Source organism: Oncorhynchus keta, chromosome 16 (assembly GCF_023373465.1).
Source record: "Oncorhynchus keta strain PuntledgeMale-10-30-2019 chromosome 16, Oket_V2, whole genome shotgun sequence".
NCBI classification, from domain to species: Eukaryota; Metazoa; Chordata; class Actinopteri; order Salmoniformes; family Salmonidae; genus Oncorhynchus; species Oncorhynchus keta.
Genome location: NC_068436.1, coordinates 20,537,167 through 20,555,614, shown reverse-complemented (window position 1 = coordinate 20,555,614; position 18,448 = coordinate 20,537,167).

The following is an 18,448-nucleotide window of genomic DNA, read 5'->3' as shown; positions in this document are numbered from 1 at the left end:
AATCACTATGGTATGTAGTAACGTCTAATTGATAAAGGACTAATGAATCACAATGGTATGGAGTAACATCTAGTTGTTAAAGGACTAATGAATCACTATGGTATGGACTAACATCTAGTTGTTAAAGGACTAAATGAATCACTATGGTATGGACTAACATCTAGTTGTTAAAGGACTAATGAATCACTATGGTATGTAGTAACATCTAGTTGTTAAAGGACTAAATGAATCACTATGGTATGGACTAACATCTAGTTGTTAAAGGACTAAATGAATCACTATGGTATGGAGTAACATCTAGTTGTTAAAGGACTAATGAATCACTATGGTATGGACTAACATCTAGTTGTTAAAGGACTAAATGAATCACTATGGTATGGAGGAACATCTAGTTGTTAAAGGACTAATGAATCACTATGGTATGGACTAACATCTAGTTGTTAAAGGACTAAATTAATCACTATGGTATGGAGTAACATCTAGTTGTTAAAGGACTAATGAATCACTATGGTATGGAGTAACATCTAGTTGTTAAAGGACTAAATGAATCACTATGGTATGGACTAACATCTAGTTGTTAAAGGACTAAATGAATCACTATGGTATGGAGTAACATCTAGTTGTTAAAGGACTAATGAATCACTATGGTATGGACTAACATCTAGTTGTTAAAGGACTAAATGAATCACTATGGTATGGACTAACATCTAGTTGTTAAAGGACTAATGAATCACTATGGTATGGACTAACATCTAGTTGTTAAAGGACTAATGAATCACTATGGTGTGGAGTAACATCTAGTTGTTAAAGGACTAAATGAATCACTATGGTATGGACTAACATTTAGTTGATTAAGGACTAAATGAATCACTATGGTGTGGACTAACATCTAGTTGTTAAAGGACTAATGAATCACTATTGTATGGACTAACATCTAGTTGTTAAAGGACTAATGAATCACTATGGTATGGACTAACATCTAGTTGTTAAAGGACTAATGAATCACTATTGTATGGACTAACATCTAGTTGTTAAAGGACTAATGAATCACTATTGTATGGACTAACATCTAGTTGTTAAAGGACTAATGAATCACTATGGTATGGACTAACATCTAGTTGTTAAAGGACTAATGAATCACTATTGTATGGACTAACATCTAGTTGTTAAACGACTAATGAATCACTATGGTGTGGACTAACATCTAGTTGTTAAAGGACTAATGAATCACTATGGTGTGGAGTAACATCTAGTTGTTAAAGGACTAAATGAATCACTATGGTATGGACTAACATCTAGTTGATAAAGGACTAAATGAATCACTATGGTGTGGACTAACATCTAGTTGTTAAAGGACTAATGAATCACTATTGTATGGACTAACATCTAGTTGTTAAAGGACTAATGAATCACTATGGTATGGACTAACATCTAGTTTTTAAAGGACTAATGATTCACTATTGTATGGACTAACATCTAGTTGTTAAACGACTAATGAATCACTATGGTATGTAGTAACATCTAGTTGTTAAAGGACTAATGAATCACTATGGTATGTAGTAACATCTAATTGTTAAAGGACTAATGAATCACTATGGTATGTAGTAACATCTAGTTGTTAAAGGACTAATGAATCACTATGGTATGGACTAACATCTAGTTGATAAAGGACTAATGAATCACTATGGTATGTAGTAACATCTAGTTGTTAAAGGGCTAATGAATCACTATGGTGTGGACTAACATCTAGTTGTTAAAGGACTAAATGAATCACTATGGTATGTAGTAACATCTAATTGATAAAGGACTAATGAATCACAATGGTATGGAGTAACATCTAGTTGTTAAAGGACTAAATGAATCACTATGGTATGGACTAACATCTAGTTGTTAAAGGACTAATGAATCACTATGGTATGTAGTAACATCTAGTTGTTAAAGGACTAAATGAATCACTATGGTATGGACTAACATCTAGTTGTTAAAGGACTAAATGAATCACTATGGTATGGAGTAACATCTAGTTGTTAAAGGACTAATGAATCACTATGGTATGGACTAACATCTAGTTGTTAAAGGACTAAATGAATCACTATGGTATGGAGTAACATCTAGTTGTTAAAGGACTAATGAATCACTATGGTATGGACTAACATCTAGTTGTTAAAGGACTAAATTAATCACTATGGTATGGAGTAACATCTAGTTGTTAAAGGACTAATGAATCACTATGGTATGGAGTAACATCTAGTTGTTAAAGGACTAAATGAATCACTATGGTATGGACTAACATCTAGTTGTTAAAGGACTAAATGAATCACTATGGTATGGAGTAACATCTAGTTGTTAAAGGACTAATGAATCACTATGGTATGGACTAACATCTAGTTGTTAAAGGACTAAATGAATCACTATGGTATGGACTAACATCTAGTTGTTAAAGGACTAATGAATCACTATGGTATGGACTAACATCTAGTTGTTAAAGGACTAATGAATCACTATGGTGTGGAGTAACATCTAGTTGTTAAAGGACTAAATGAATCACTATGGTATGGACTAACATCTAGTTGATAAAGGACTAAATGAATCACTATGGTGTGGACTAACATCTAGTTGTTAAAGGACTAATGAATCACTTTTGTATGGACTAACATCTAGTTGTTAAAGGACTAATGAATCACTATGGTATGGACTAACATCTAGTTGTTAAAGGACTAATGAATCACTATTGTATGGACTAACATCTAGTTGTTAAACGACTAATGAATCACTATGGTGTGGACTAACATCTAGTTGTTAAAGGACTAATGAATCACTATTGTATGGACTAACATCTAGTTGTTAAAGGACTAATGAATCACTATTGTATGGACTAACATCTAGTTGATAAAGGACTAATGAATCACTATTGTATGGACTAACATCTAGTTGTTAAAGGACTAATGAATCACTATGGTATGGACTAACATCTAGTTGTTAAAGGACTAATGAATCACTATTGTATGGACTAACATCTAGTTGATAAAGGACTAATGAATCACTATTGTATGGACTAACATCTAGTTGTTAAAGGACTAATGAATCACTATTGTATGGACTAACATCTAGTTGTTAAAGGACTAATGAATCACTATGGTATGGACTAACATCTAGTTGATAAAGGGCTAATGAATCACTATGGTATGTAGTAACATCTAGTTGTTAAAGGACTAATGAATCACTATGGTATGTAGTAACATCTAGTTGATAAAGGACTAATGAATCACTATGGTATGTAGTAACATCTAGTTGATAAAGGACTAATGAATCACTATGGTATGTAGTAACATCTAGTTGTTAAAGGACTAATGAATCACTATGGTATGTAGTAACATCTAGTTGTTAAAGGACTAATGAATCACTATGGTATGTAGTAACATCTAGTTGATAAAGGACTAATGAATCACTATGGTATGTAGTAACATCTAGTTGATAAAGGACTAATGAATCACTATGGTATGTAGTAACATCTAGTTGATAAAGGACTAATGAATCACTATGGTATGTAGTAACATCTAGTTGTTAAAGGACTAATGAATCACTATTGTATGGACTAACATCTAGTTGATAAAGGACTAATGAATCACTATTGTATGGACTAACATCTAGTTGTTAAAGGAATAATGAATCACTATTGTATGGACTAACATCTAGTTGTTAAAGGACTAATGAATCACTATGGTATGGACTAACATCTAGTTGATAAAGGACTAATGAATCACTATGGTATGGACTAACATCTAGTTGATAAAGGACTAATGAATCACTATGGTATGTAGTAACATCTAGTTGATAAAGGACTAATGAATCACTATGGTATGGACTAACATCTAGTTGTTAAAGGACTAATGAATCACTATGGTATGGACTAACATCTAGTTGATAAAGGACTAATGAATCACTATGGTATGTAGTAACATCTAGTTGTTAAAGGACTAATGAATCACTATGGTATGTAGTAACATCTAGTTGATAAAGGACTAATGAATCACTATGGTATGTAGTAACATCTAGTTGATAAAGGACTAATGAATCACTATGGTATGGAGTAACATCTAGTTGTTAAAGGACTAATGAATCACTATGGTATGGACTAACATCTAGTTGTTAAAGGACTAATGAATCACTATGGTATGGACTAACATCTAGTTGATAAAGGACTAATGAATCACTATGGTATGGACTAACATCTAGTTGATAAAGGACTAATGAATCACTATGGTATGTAGTAACATCTAGTTGATAAAGGACTAATGAATCACTATGGTATGGACTAACATCTAGTTGTTAAAGGACTAATGAATCACTATGGTATGGACTAACATCTAGTTGATAAAGGACTAATGAATCACTATGGTATGTAGTAACATCTAGTTGATAAAGGACTAATGAATCACTATGGTATGGACTAACATCTAGTTGATAAAGGACTAATGAATCACTATGGTATGGAGTAACATCTAGTTGATAAAGGACTAATGAATCACTATGGTATGGACTAACATCTAGTTGATAAAGGACTAATGAATCACTATGGTATGTAGTAACATCTAATTGATAAAGGACTAATGAATCACTATGGTATGGAGTAACATCTAGTTGATAAAGGACTAATGAATCACTATGGTATGGACTAACATCTAGTTGTTAAAGGACTAATGAATCACTATGGTATGGACTAACATCTAGTTGTTAAAGGACTAATGAATCACTATGGTATGGACTAACATCTAGTTGATAAAGGACTAATGAATCACTATGGTATGGACTAACATCTAGTTGATAAAGGACTAATGAATCACTATGGTATGGACTAACATCTAGTTGTTAAAGGACTAATGAATCACTATGGTATGGACTAACATCTAGTTGTTAAAGGACTAATGAATCACTATGGTATGGAGTAACATCTAGTTGTTAAAGGACTAATGAATCACTATGGTATGGACTAACATCTAGTTGTTAAAGGACTAATGAATCACTATGGTATGGACTAACATCTAGTTGTTAAAGGACTAATGAATCACTATGGTATGGACTAACATCTAGTTGATAAAGGACTAATGAATCACTATGGTATGGACTAACATCTAGTTGATAAAGGACTAATGAATCACTATGGTATGGACTAACATCTAGTTGATAAAGGACTAATGAATCACTATGGTATGGACTAACATCTAGTTGATGAAGAACTAATGAATCACTATGGTATGGACTAACACCTAGTTGTTAAAGGACTAATGAATCACTATTGTATGGACTAACATCTAGTTGATAAAGGACTCATTAATAATGTGTGTTATGGTGAAGCAGTGTGTAATAGATTGATAATTGACATGATGACAAATACGACATATTGTTGAGATTTTTTTATTGTAAAAAGTTTCCTTTGTTTAATTCTTCTATTGTAAAATGTATTTAGACGTCTTGTTTTCGACCCAAATCAATAAACATAGTAAACAGCATCATCTTAGTTAATTTATTCATTTACTAGACCTACTATTGACCAATAATAACTTGTGTTTGGGTTGACAAATCACTTATATTATTAGGCCCAAAAAATATGAATGAGAGTTAGAAATAAAGCACAGAACAGAATGAACAAGGAATGAAGAGGAAGTTACACACATACACACAACTGTCTGGTCCTCAAGGGTGAATCCCAAATGGCTTCCTATTCGCCCTTGTAGTGCACTGAATAGAGAATAGGGTGCCATTTGTCTCACCTCCCAATAGTCTCCTTCTTATTGGTGGATAGAGCCTTGACACATTCTAACACCTACGGCCTTCTTATTGGTGGATAGAGACTTGAAACATCCTGTCACCAGCTGTGGGCCACAGACAGAGAACAGAAAAGTACAGGATTTAGACACATCAGACCAACTACTGCTCAGTCAGTTAGAAAGGTAATCATGCAGTAAGTCAATACTGTAAATAAAAGTAAGTTTGAATCATAGATATTACAATATCAGGTCAGTCAGACTGAATTAGTTGATTAATTGATTGATTGGTTTAATCATTGATATCCGGTACTGTTAGTTAAGATGGCCGACTACGTCAACAAACAGGTGATTGAATTAAATGAAGTTAATGAAGAAAACTGGAACAGATTAACGAGGAGCGTGAAGACTGAGAACCATCTCTCAGGTAAGAACTAAGTATTCTAAGTATCTTAGTGTCTCACACAGGAGCTGAGGCACGCAGGCAGGTCTGCACGTACAAACTGAACGCATTCACACACTATAAAAACACTTGTACATTTGTATTGTTCTGTCTTCTGGGTGGTTCAGTTAGAATGGAGCATGGTGTTCAAAACCTGCTGGGGTCACGTACACGAAAATGTATCAATTCAATGTATTTTTTTACAACTATTTAAATAAGATTGATGATAACGTTTTTTTAGAAACAACACAGTGGACACGCCGCCAATGTTTTTGGTAAACAGCAGGGGCTGGAAAAAATGTAACCACTCTCAAATTCATAGAGAGAGCTACAGTATGTCTGCAAGGAGTGACCATTCACGATAAAAATGATAGTTTGAACCATGAGGCTACATACACAGTGTTTGATTACAAATCCATAGTTTATCATTTTATGGTAAAACAAGTTTATATTTGGGTTCTGATGGGGCTAGACAGTTAAGCTCATGAGGTATTTCTCAGTTACATTTTTAAAGAATCAAATAGGTAAATATCATTCATTTAAATTGATGTTAAAAAAATGGATATAGCAATCGCAGATCTACTCTTTAAATCATGCTTAAGCTATATTGTGTCATTTCTACATACAGCAGCTTCCTGGTAATCAGAGTTGAGATAAACCACACTCTTGAGCAAACGGTTGCTGCCAACCCTCCATTGGGGGAAAACCAATGACACATTCGAAATGTTTGGTTCTCAGAATTAGTTAGGGATGTGGGAAGATGTGTGTTATGTTTTAATCTGAATCATTAATGATGATGATGGTGTGTGTGTGTGTGTGTGTGTGTGTGTGTGTGTGTGTGTGTGTGTGTGTGTGTGTGTGTGTGTGTGTGTGTGTGTGTGTGTGTGTGTGTGTGTGTGTGTGTGTGTGTGTGTGTGTGTGTGTGTGTGTGTGTGCGCGATTGTTTCTCTGCAGATGGAAGACTAAGACTCTACAGGCTGGCTGCTGGGTGTTTAGGAGTGCTGTGTGTTCTACAAGTCACTCTCAACATCTCCCTGAGACTGGCTTTCGGTGAGTGTATTGTTATCTAATCATTACACTATATCAGAGTCCCAAATGACACACTATTAGCGCTCTGGTCTAAAGTAATGCACTCTATAGGAAACAGAGCGCCATTTGGGAACCTGTTCCATGTGGGACCCTATTTCATGTTAATGTGTTCATTTTGACCAGGGCCCAAAGGACAGATATGTATGTCATTGTCACACCATAGTTCTGTTCTCACAAAGCAAGGAACACATTTCAGACTTACAGAAGTTACATAGCTTGTGGGACCAGTAGTTTGACAATATGTTTGAGAAACACACAAAGAACGACAACACCACAACCGTTATCTCCCAAATAGCACCCTATCCTCTTTTAAAGGGCACTACTTTTGACCAGGGTACATAGGGCTTTGGTCCTCGGTACTGCACTATAGAAGGAATAGGGTGTCATTTGGGTGTCATCACATGCAGGAACTTCTTTGTTTTTCAGCAGGCTCTAACGAAGAGAGGAACCAGTTAGAGGCCTGTTACAACACCCTGGCTACAGAAAGGGACAGGTTGAGTGGCATGGTCAGTGTTCTGACCTATGATAAGGTGATTCTGCAGAAGAGGCTCTCTGGGTGTGGTAAGTTGTCAAGTCAGTCACTTGGGCTGCGTCCCCATTCTCTACCTTTCCTTCTCCTGAAGTGTGCACTTGTAGTGTGCACTCGGACACTGGCAGTGTTCTGATTTTCTAACTTTCTCCAGAAGTGTGCACATTTCAGTCATACATTTAAATGCATTGGATTGGTGTAAGCACGGCTAGAAGGAGTTTTCACCATATTCCTTTAAATCCATGAGTGAGAGTGTATGAGTGTACACTTCGGGAGAAGGGTATAGCATCGGAATTTAACCCCTGTGGGCAGCCTCGTTATGAATTTACTAGCAGTTAATTACGATGTTAGAATATGTTGTTCCATAAAGTATAATGTATTTCTCTGACGGAGCTAAACAGTTGTTGGAAAATCTGAAAACATTTCTGAAAACATTTCAGACAGATGTTTAAATCGTTAAACCACACACCCTCTCCACCGAATATCTGGCAGGGGAAGCAAAATAGTGATTGCTTTGCAATGTTTGCAGTTAGCCAATGATTCCTTCCAAACCACTCATTGTTCAATTTGCGATTTCCAACTTGTTTTGTAATGTTTATGTCCAATGGCCAATGAGCACTGATACGTTTCATTTATAATTTCTGTTCATATGACAAGGATTTAAAAGGATTTGCCAGTAGATTGTGGACATGATTCATGAGCATGACTGCTTGTCTAGATTGCTAGCTAAGATTTTGAAAGTAACATGATCAGTCCAATCAAAGCTACAGTGTATTCGTAAAGTATTCAGACCACTTGACTTTTTCCACATTTTGTTACGTTGCAGCCTTATTCTAAAATGGATCAAATGAAAACAAATCTTCATCAATATGCACACAATACCCCATCATGACAAAGTTAAACAAATGTATTACACATAAACAACTGAAATACCTTATTTACATAAGTATTCAGACCCTTTGCTATGAGACTCGAAATTGAGCTCAGGTGCATCCTGTTTCCATTGTTCATCCTTGAGATCTTTCTACTACTTAATTGGAGACCACCTGTGGTCAATTCAAATTATTGGATTTGATTTGGAAAGGCACACACCTGTCTATATAAGGTCCCACAGTTGAGAGTGCATGTCAGAGCAAAAACCAAGCCATGAGGTCAAAGGAATTATTAGAACTCCCAGACAGCATTGTGTCGAGGAACAGATCTGGGGAAGGGTACCAAAACATTTCTGCGGCGCTGAAGGTCCCCAAGAACACAGTGGCCTCCATCATTCTTAAATGGATTAAGTTTAGAACCACCAAGACTCTTCCTAGAGCTGGCCGCCCGGCCAAACTGAGCAATCGGGGGAGAAGGGCCTTGGTCAGGGAGGTGACCAAGTACCCAATGGTCACTCTGACAGAGCTCCATAGTTCCTCTTTTGAAGCTTCCAGAAAGACAATCATCTCTGCAGCGCTCCACCAATCAGGCCGTTAGTTGACAGTTCATGTCATAGCGAAAATCAAGCCGTGAGGTCGAAGGAATTGTCCATAGAGCTCTGGGACAGAATTCTGTCAAGGCACAGATCTGGGGAAGGGTAGAAAGCTATTTCTGCAGTATTGAAGGTCCCCAAGAACACTGTGACCTCGCTCATTCTTAAATGGAAGAAGTTTGGAAGCACCAAGACACTTGCTAGAGCTGGCCGCCTGGCCAAACAGAGAAATAAGGGGAGATGGGCCTTGGTCAGGAAAGTGAAGAAAGTGAAGAACCCGATGGTCACTCTCACAGAGCTATGGAGTTCCTATGTGGAGATGGGAGAACCTTCCAGAAGGACAACTATCTCTGCAGCACTCCACCAATCAGGCCTTTATGGTAGAGTGGCCAGACGGAAGCCACTCCTCAGTAAAAAGAACATGACAGCCCACTTGGAGTTTGCCAAAAGGCACCTAAAGGACTCTCGGACCACGAGAAACAAGATTCTCTGATGAAACCAAGATTGAATGCCAAGCGTCATGTCTGGAGGAAGCCTGGCACCATCCCTACGGTGAAGCATGGTGGTGGCAGCATCATGCCGTGGGGATGTTTTTCAGCAGCTCGGACTGAGAGACTAGTCAGGATCGAGGTAAAAAGAACAGTGCAAAGTACAGACAGATCCTTGTTGAAAACCTGCTCCAGAGAGCACAGTACTTCAGAATGGGGCTAAGGTTCACCTTCCAACAGGACAACGAACCTAAGGACACAGCCAAGATAACGTAGGAGTGGCTTTGTGACAAGTCTCTGAATGTCCTTGAGTGGCCCAGCCAGAGCCCGGTTTGAACCCGATCTAACATCTCTGGAGAGACCTGAAAATTGCTGTGCAGTGACACTCCCCATCCAACCTGACAGAGCTTGAGAAGATCTGCAGAGAACAATGGGAGAAACTTCCCAAATACAGGTGTGCCAAGCTTGTAGCTTCATAAACAGTCTGAATTCTTAAGTAAATGTAATATTTCCATTTTTAAAATTTTATACATTTGGAAATATTTCTAAAAAGCTGTTTCTTTCTTTGTCATTATGCATTAAATTCAATAGATTAATGAGGGGAAAAAAACAATTTAATCAGTTTTAGAATAACGCTTTCACGTAACTAAATGTAGAAAAAGTCAAGAGGTCTGATTACTTTCAGAATGCAATTTATAACGTGATTTGATGTCATTTCATCTGTGGGAAATGGCCTTGAGTCTTCTTGATGGGATCTTCTAATGTAAATCTACAGCAGCACCCAAGGGGGCTTGAACTGCCTAGCTCTCCCTGTAGATTCTGCTGTGACGTAGTCTCCCCATTAGTAACAGAACACTGAGCCAATCACAGCACAACTAAAGAACTCTACCAACCCGAACGCCCTGTATATTCTGAAAACACCCCCACAGAAAGCACTAAGCAAGGCTGAAACACCTGCATTTTGGAGCTGTCTTACTCAAGAAAACAAAAAGTAAAAAAACTTTGGAGGGAGGGACCTTGGATATTCTCTCCCAATGCGTTTTGAGAATGAGGTGAGGAGAGAGGACAGAAGGAATTGAGGGAAGGTGAATTCAGAAAGAACCAAGGGGTGCATTCAAATATTCTATATTTTCTCCAGAAGTGTGCACTTGTTCACTTCCATTTATGGATTCGAAAGGAAATCACCAGTATATGGTAATAATTCCCTCTAGCCCACATGCCTACACCGATACAATGCCTTTATATTTGTGGGAAGTAGTGGATGAAAGGATGAAAGGAGAGATCATTGGAACGCAACACAGATCTGAATATTAGAAAACTAACATGGTGGACTCTATGTGTGTGTGTGTGTTATGTGTGTGTGTTATCTGTAGGTACTGGAAGAGTGGTAAGCCGGACTATGGTGGTACCAACAACAAGGATTGTGTCGAGGTCTACCATCGGGACAACGTTTTGGCCAACTGGAACGATGCACCATGCAACCGCATGCTGCACTGGATCTGTGAGAAATTACAGGAATAGCTCAAATAGCACAACGTTTAGGGTCACTTAGAAATGTCCTTGTTTTTGATAGAAAATAAAATGTTTTGTCTATTAAAATGAAATAAAATTGATCAGTAATACAGTGTAGACATTGTTAATGTTGTAAATGACTACTGTAGCTGGAAACGGCAGATTTCTTATGGAATATCTATAGTCGTGGACAAAAGTTTTGAGTATGACACAAATATTAATTTTCATCAAGTTTGCTGCTTCAGTGTCTTTAGATATTTTTGTCAGATGTTACTAGACCACAAGTTCTCAATGGGATTAAGGTCTGGGGAGTTTCCTGGCCATGGACCCAAAATATTGATGTTTTGTTCCTCGAGCCACTCTGTTATCACTTTTGCCTTATGGCAAGGTGCTCCATCATGCTGGAAAAGGCATTGTTCGTCACCAATCTGTTCCTGGATGGTTGGGAGAAGTTGCTCTCGGAGGATGTGTTGGTAACATTCTTTATTCATGGCTGTGTTCTTATGCAAAATTGTGAGTGAACTCAAATTGGCTGAGAAGCAACCCCACACATGAATGGTGTCAGGATGCTTTACTGTTGGCATGACACAGGACTGATGGTAGGGCTCACCTTGTCTTCTCCGGACAAGCTTTTTCCAGATGACCCAAACTATAGGAAGTCCAGCAAACCCGGAGTCACCTCTTCACTGTTGACATTGAGACTGGTGTTTTGCAGGTACTATTTAATGAAGCTGCCAGTTGAGGACTTGTGTGGTGTCTGTTTCTCAAACTAGACACTCTAATGTACTTGTCCTCTTGCTCAGTTTTGCACCGGGGCCTCCTCTCCTCATTCTATTCTAGTTAGAACCAGTTTGTCCTGTTCTGTGCTTTTCTTTCAAAAACAATTACATTTCTAAATGACACCAAACTTTTGAACGGCAGTGTACATATAGGTCAAATACACATCTTGTTTAAATGTGTTTATTATTTCATTACCTACAAATGTTTGATGTACATTAACATGTGAAATTAACTGTGAGCACATTTACATGGTACCTGACATTATCTTTCTTGCTTTCACCTTTAGAATCAGTCACAATACTGTATCAGTTTCAGCTTTGTCCTTTTCCCTCTAAACAGTTTATTAATTAAGTATTACTTCTATGAAATTATGAAATGGAATGAAATGGCATTGCTTCTATGAAATAAAAAATATGAGGATATTGTGTTGTGTTCTGTGTATTGGCCATAGAGACTTTAACACATTAACATTTAAACTTAGGTTAAAAGAAGAAAACATTAAGGTAATATGTAAAGTTTTAGCTTTGCTTTCGGACTAACCTGAAAAAAACATGTGCAAACTCTACACTTGGTGCCAATGCTTAGCTAGTCTTACTAACAATATTTCTGGTCCGATATCAATCATCGTTGAATTAAGTACAGCCCTCCTCCTGCCCTACATTTGATGACAGCCTTATGGGGCCTGGTCAAAATTAGTGCACTAAATAAGGAATATGGTGCTATTTGGGATACACATTTGCCTCTCCCCAAGCATGACATAGAAAAGAAACAAAACCATCCTCAATTGCTCACCTATTCAATACAATGCATTGTTACCTGTTGAGGTAACTTGGTGGTGTGAATAATTAATTAACCATACTGGTCAAAATAATTAGTTCATTAAAGAGGGGGACAATGCTGTTTATCTGGGTAAAAAATAAGTTGGTATGACATCTTTGCACACTCATGGCATTCTCTCAACCAGCTTCACCTGGAATGTTTTTCCAACAGTCTTGAAGGAGTTCCCACATATGCTGAGCACTTGTTGGCTGCTTTTCCTCCACTCTGTGGTCCAACTCATCCCAAAACATCTCAATTTGGTTGAGGTCGGGGGATTGTGGAGGCCAGGTAATCTGATGCAGCACTCCATCACTCTTCATCTTGGTCAAAAACAATGCCCTTACACAGCCTGGAGGTGGGTTGGGTCACTGTCCTGTTGAAAAACAAAGGATAGTCCCACTAACTGGGGACAGCAAAGCAGATGGGATGGGCTCAGGTATCTGCTGCAGAATGTTGTAGGGGACATCCTAGCCATGCTGGTTAAGTGAGCCTTGAATTCTTAATAAATCACAGACAGTGTAACTAGCAGAGCACCCCCACACCATCACACCTCCTCCTCCATGCTCCACGGTGGGAACCACACATGCAGAAATCATCTGTGTCTCTGCGTCTCAAAGACACAGTGATTGAAACCAAAAATCTAAAATTTGGACTTATCAGACCAAACGCTAGATTTCCACTGCTCGTGTTTCCTGGCCCAAGCAAGTCTCTTCTTACTATTGGTGTCCTTTAGTAGTGGTTTCTTTGCAGCAATTTGACCAAGAAGGCCTGATTCACACAGTCTCCTCTGAACAGTTGATGTTGAGATGTGTGTTACTTTAACTCTGTGAAGCATTTACTAGGGCTACAAATTCTGAGGCTGGTAACTAATAAACGTATCCTCTGAAACAGAGGTCATTTTGGGTCTTTCTTTCCTGTGTCGGTCCTCATGAGAGCCAGTTTCATCATAGCGCTTGATGGTTTATGCAACTGCACTTTAAAGAAGCTAATAATCCTCTGTGGCTAAGTCATGCTCCCTGGTGAAGTATGTTTAATGATTTTATTTAGACAGGAGTAATTATATAATTTTGGCGACACAAACATTTCGCCTTAGGGCAATCCAGCATCTTAAAGCAATGTACTGTGCACCCGTCAATTGTCCTTTCCTATTGGCAAGATGCTGAAACCAGAGACATGTATACAATGACGAGATGCCCTATCAATGGGAGTCTTGTCCCAAAGGTGACTGCATATTGTTCCCATAGAAACACATTGGGATTTTACTGGACATATTTTGGCGAGAGTGAGCCCTCTCGCTTTGCGTCTTCCTCTCTGTTGAAACTATGTCACCGGAGAAAGCAACCTATTGAGCTAAACAGCAGCCCCTCTACATGCAGCCCGTGTATCCGATGCTGTCTGGTCAGAAATCGTATGACATTCCATACTCTTTTGGTCCAGACAGCATCAGATACATGGCTACACACACCGAGACAGAGTGGTGCTGTTTTGCTCGCTTGGATGCTTTAACCGAGATTGATGCGTCTTTCGGTTGGCACGCATCTCGGTCAAATAAATGATCAATATTTCAATATTTTATTTGGATGGGTAAGGAGGTGCGGTAGGGCTGGATATGCCCCTAAAACACTGCACACAACCACGGCCCTGATACAAATCTGTCAATTTAAGCTAAAGATATATGTGTTGCATTGGTTAGAGCTGTAACCAGTCATTATTGAGCACAGTGCTCATTCGTCTAGCAGTAACTGAAGGTAGAGCTGTAACCAGTCATTGTTGAGCAGAGTGCTCATTCCTCTATAGCACAGTGGTTCAGTAAGTTGTAGGTATTACAGGGTGCTGCATTACAGGGTGCTCGATTCCAAGATGGCGTAGCAGTGAAGACTTGTTTGTTCATCCTCTCGTGTACTTTTGTATTTTTCATATTTTTTTGTATATATATATGTCAATCTCTTTCCGATTTTTAATTCGATGATACCTTCCACCTTCTAGCTAACCAGCTAATAAGCTACAGGCTATTTAGTCATTGTTAGCCACTGCTAGCTGCTTTTACCTTCTGCACAGATACCAGCCCTGTTTTTAGCCTGGATAATACTTGCCAGTCTACCAGTATCGGACTGTCTCTCCACAACAATGCCAGATTCCTGCCGTAATCCCTGGACCACTACTTCTGATCTTCACAGCTAGTTTGCAGTTAGCTATTTCACAGCTGGCAGCTAGCTAGATCACAGCTAGCTTGCACTCACCGTGGCACCCAGTACCGAAGCTATCCCTGAGGCCTACCTCCCGGCCTACTCAGCTGTTCACCCGAACCCCACTCATACACGGCTAGAGCCCAATACACCACCGGATCCTTGCTGTAAACTCTGGACCTTGGCACCGGATCACTGCTGCTACCGATTGGCTATAGTGGTTCCACAAAGCTAGCACCAGTTAGCCGTGAGCCAGGCGCATCTCCCGGCTAGCAAACTAAATTCTACAATATCTCTTTCGCCATCTGGCTTGGATCCTCTGTCGACACGGCGCACCGCCACGACTGTTCTGCCGATGAATAATCCATCCGCTGTGCCTTCAACCGGCCTCCGTCGGAGCAGACGCTCCTACTAGCCCCGGGCTACTAACTTTAAACGCCATGTCGCCCGCGTCCATCTACTGCTGCCCCCTGGACACTATGATTACTTGGCTACATAGCTGATGCCTGCTGGACTGTCCATTAATCACGGTACTCCATTCTGTTTATTTATTTTTTTATCAGTCAGCTCCAGCCGCGAACTCAGGCTCTGTGTGTAGGTAATCCGTCCCTCTCTGCCTAGTCATCGCCATTTTACCTGCTGTTGTTGTGTTAGCTGATTAGCTGTTGTTGTCTCACCTGTTGTTTTAGCTAGCTCTCCCAATCAACACCTGCAATTACTTTATGCCTAGCCGTTTGTCTCTCTCAAATGTCAATATGCATTGTATACTGTTGTTCAGGTTAGTTATCATTGTTTTAGTTTACAAATGGAGCCCCTAGCTCCACTATTCATACCGCTGATACCTCCTTTGTCCCACCTCCCACACATGCGGTGACCTCACCCATTACAACCAGCATGTCCAGAGATACAACCTCTCTTATCATCACCCAGTGCCTGGGCTTACCTCCGCTGTACCAGCACCCCACCATACCCCTGTCTGAGCATTATGCCCTGAATATATTCTACCACGCTCAGAAATCTGCTCCTTTTATTCTTTGTCCCCAACGTTCTAGGTGTCCAGTTTTGATAGCCTTTAGCCGCACCCTCATCCTACTCCTCCTCTGTTCCGCGGGTGATGTGGAGGTAAACCCAGGCTCTGCATGTCCCCAGGCATCCTCATTTGTTGACTTCTGTGATCGAAAAAGCCTTGGTTTCATGCATGTCAACATCAGAAGCCTCCTCCCTAAGTTTGTTTTACTCACTGCTTTAGCACACTCTGCCAACCCTGATGTCCTTGCCGTGTCTGAATCCTGGCTTAGGAAGGCCACCAAAAATTCTGAGATTTCCATACCCAACTATAACATTTTCCATCAAGATAGAACTGCCAAAGGGGGAGGAGTTGCAGTCTTCTGCAGAGATAGCCTGCAAAGTAATGTCATACTTTCCAGGTCCATACCCAAACAGTTTGAACTACTAATTAAAAAATTACTCTCTCCAGAAATAAGTCTCTCACTTTGGCTGCCTGCTACCGACCCCCCTCAGCTCCTAGCTCTGCCCTGGACACCATTTGTGAAATGATCGCCCCCCATCTAGCTTCAGAGTTTGTTCTGTTAGGTGACCTAAACTGGGATATGCTTAACACCCCGGCAGTCCTACAATCTAAAATAGATTCCCTCAATCTCACACAAATCATCAAGAAACCCACCAGGTACAACCCTAAATCTGTAAACAAGGGCACCCTCATAGATCACTGACCATCTCGAATCCCACCGTACCTTCTCCGCTGTGCAATCTGGTTTCCGAGCCGGTCACGGTTGCGCCTCAGCCACGCTCAAGGAACTAAACAATATCATAACCACTATCGGTTATGGCCAAAGCTTTCGACTTTCGACTTTCATCAATGATCATATTCTTATCGGCAGACTCAGCAGACTCAGTAGACTCGGTTTTTCTAATGACTGCCTTGCCTGGTTCACCAACTACTTTGCAGACAGAGTTCAGTGTGTCAAATCAGAGGGCATGTTGTCCGGTCCTCTGGCAGTTTCTATGGGGGTACCACAGGGTTCAATTCTCGGGCCAACTCTTTTCTCTGTATATATCAATGATGTTGCTCTTGCTGCGGGCTATTCCCTGATCCACCTCTACGCAGACGACACCATTCTGTATACCTCTGGCCCCTCTGGCCCTTCCTTGGACACTGTGCTATCTAACCTCCAAACGAGCTTCAATGCCATACAACACTCCTTCCGTGGCGTGCAACTGCTCTTAAACACTAGTAAAACCAAATGCATGCTTTTCAACCGTTCGCTGCCTGCACCCGCACGCCCGACTAGCATCACCACCCTGGATGGTTCCGACCTAGAATATGTGGACATCTATAAGTACCTAGGTGTCTGCCTAGACTGTAAACTCTCCTTTCAGACTCATATCAAACATCTCCAATCTAAAATCAAATCTAGAGTTGGCTTTCTATTTCACAACAAAGCCTCCTTCACTCACGCCGCCAAACTTACCCTAGTAAAACTGACTATCCTACCGATCCTCGACTTCGGTGATGTCATCTACAAAATAGCTTCCAATACTCTACTCAGCAAACTGGATGCAGTTTATCACAGTGCCATCCGTTTTGTTACTAAAGCACCTTATACCACCCACCACTGCAACCCGTATGCTCGTCGATTGGCCCTCTCTACATATTCGTCGCCAGACCCTCTGGCTCCAGGTCATCTACAAGTCCATGCTAGGTAATGCTCCGCCTTATCTCAGTTCACTGGTCACGATGGCAACACCCACCCGTAGCACGCGCTCCAGCAGGTGTATCTCACTGATCATCCCTAAAGCCAACACCTCATTTGGCCACCTTTCCCTCCAGTTCTCTGCTGCCTGTGACTGGAACGAATTGCAAAAATCGCTGAAGTTGGAGATATATCTCCCTCACCAACTTTTAAACATCTGCTCTCTGAGCAGCTATCCGATCGCTGCAGCTGTTCATAGTCCATCGGTAAATAGCCCACCCATCCATCGGTAAAGAGCATAGCCCACCCATTTTATCTACCTCATCTCCATACTGTTTTTATTTATTTACTTTTCTGCTCTTTTGCACACCAGTATCTCTACCTGCACATGACCATCTGATCATTTATCACTCCAGTGTTAATCTGCTAAATTGTAATTATTCGCCTACCTCCTCATGCCTTTTGCACACAATGGATATAGACTCTTTCTTTTGATTTGTTTTTTTTTCTACTGTGTTATTGTAATGTGAACATTACACTCACAAAAGTTTCAAAGGAAGAGAGACATTTCAAATGTCACATTACGTACCGTGTTATAACAAAGTACAAAAGGTAAAATAAATAAACATGAATGTAGGTTGTATTTACAATGGTGTTTG